Below are 2,358 nucleotides of genomic sequence, written 5' to 3'. Positions count from 1 at the left end.
TCTAATGTCACACCAGAGGTGTAAAAGATTTATAAAGTTCACAACAAAGGAAAAAAATCTTACATTGACAATATGAATGTAACTAAGAAGAGTTATGTTTCGTGTACACTAAAATTAGTCACCAGTATAAAATATATGTTAGAATATAAATACACATTGAAAATAAATTAAATTATACATATATTTATACTTAATTATATTAATGGCTAATTTTATAATTTTTGAATTAAGAATGATTAGACTTAAGAGTATATTCTTTGTCGGCAATTTAGGCAGTGCCCTTAAAGCAGACTGCGCACCGCTTTAGCCATTAAGAGAGTGAAGAAATATTATCCTGCAATTTAATAACTGTTAGTCTGTTAATATTTTGGCAATACATATTATTTACACGTATTGGGTTGAGAAACAGTTGTTATTATTATATAAACACTTTATGGAACTATATTATAAAAATTTGAATATCTGTATTATGATGTATGCATTAATTAATAAGTAAAATTTCGCTTAAAGTCGCAATTCATTTTCGCTTTAATAAATTATTTTGCTAACATTTTACGGCAATTATAAACCAAAGTCAGTGATTTAGGAAAATGGATTTTCTCATTTTTTTTTCTGTATTATGTTAAGTATAATTTTTATTGTTCAATATTTTTTTCATATATATTTTTTTAATCCTATTTAAAAAATATATAATAAAAAATTAGATTTAACAAAAATAATTTAAAAAAATTGAGAGAATGCATCTCTCTAGTTCAGTTCAAGTTGCCTTACTTTAGGTCCTCTTATCTTACGTCTGAACTTGAATACTTGATGTTTCGTGTCGTGGATTTATAACATCCACTAATAAGGGTTGAAAAACTGATCAAATTATTAAACCAAAGTAAATTATAATTTGGTTGATCACCGAATGCTACATCGTGGACCTCCTCTCGATTAAAAATTGTAATAATTACAAGTGAAGAATAATGCAAGTCCTCAACTCATTATACATGCATGACATATTTCAATTTATTTTTTCAATGATATTTTAATAATTTATTTTATATGTATTAAAATAAATAACGCATATATATTAAAATATAATATACTATTAAAAAAATTTAAATAACACATATTTATATGGAACTGTATAGTAACTAATTTTATGATTAATTTTTTATGTGTGCATAATATTTTTTATTTTTTATTATTGAGCCTTCCATTGTTCATATGAATATAGTTAATCAAAAAATAAAAATGTTATTTGTATACTAAAATCAGTTATTAAAATCAGTTATTATATATATATTTGGTTAACTTATTTATAATATGTATTTTATATTAATTAATTTAGTGTATATATAACAAATACAAAATTAGTTAGGATTTAGTTTCCACCGTTAGTGTATTAAAGCAGAAACACAAGATGCAAAACTTTTGACTTGTGTGAGTAGGGAGTAGAAAAGGGAAGGAGTGTAGAGGCTATAATTTGAAGATAAGGCCACAGCCATTGATGTAGAAACCAGAATATCCCTACTAACAAAAAAAATAATAATTTCAAACAATCTAAATTTATCTTATTTATTATTTATTTATTGTAATATACATTAAATAAAGTCAAAAATATTAAATTTTGACAATTTTTAACTAATATGTTTTGTTATCAAACATTTTTAATATACATTTTACCTTACAAGTGTTTTAAAATTATTTATTGAGAAAATCTTATATAGATAGTTGGCAGTCATACCAATTTAATTGGATCAGTTAGTTAAATACGTAGAAGGGGCTATAATAAACTATGACCAAATAAAACATATCTGTGATTACAAATAAAATAAAAATGATAACTTAATAGAATTAAATCTATCTTATATGAATTTTTTTTAAGGAAAAAGCTCAACACAACAACAAGGTGCAACATATAAAATAATAAAGAACAATTCGATAACTCTAGTCATGACAACCCTAGTTATCTTTGGCATTGTCATCAACAATCATAGGGTTCACCACCACTCCACTCATCGGAGAGCAAGAAGGATCTACTAATAATATCCACCACACGTAAGCTTTGATTCTTGAAGATTCTATCATCCCGTTCTAGCCAAACTGTCCAGATAACAGCAAAGAAGCCAATCACCCACCTCCTCCTCTCACCTCTTCTTGCTGCAGCATTCGTTTGTTTGAGTGTATTAGGCATGATCCATTTCCTTCCAAGAGCGAATAGCCAAGCACACCACACCTGTAAGGAAATCTCACAACCAGCAAACAAATAAAAAGCAAACTCTACAGACTTACCACATAAGACACATGTATGATCATTTGGGTTAATTACACATAGTCTATAGGGATGGCAGCAAAACTCGTACCCGCGGGTAC

Source organism: Arachis duranensis, chromosome 1 (genome assembly GCF_000817695.3).
Source record: "Arachis duranensis cultivar V14167 chromosome 1, aradu.V14167.gnm2.J7QH, whole genome shotgun sequence".
Taxonomy (NCBI): domain Eukaryota; kingdom Viridiplantae; phylum Streptophyta; class Magnoliopsida; order Fabales; family Fabaceae; genus Arachis; species Arachis duranensis.
This window is presented reverse-complemented; position numbering follows the sequence as displayed.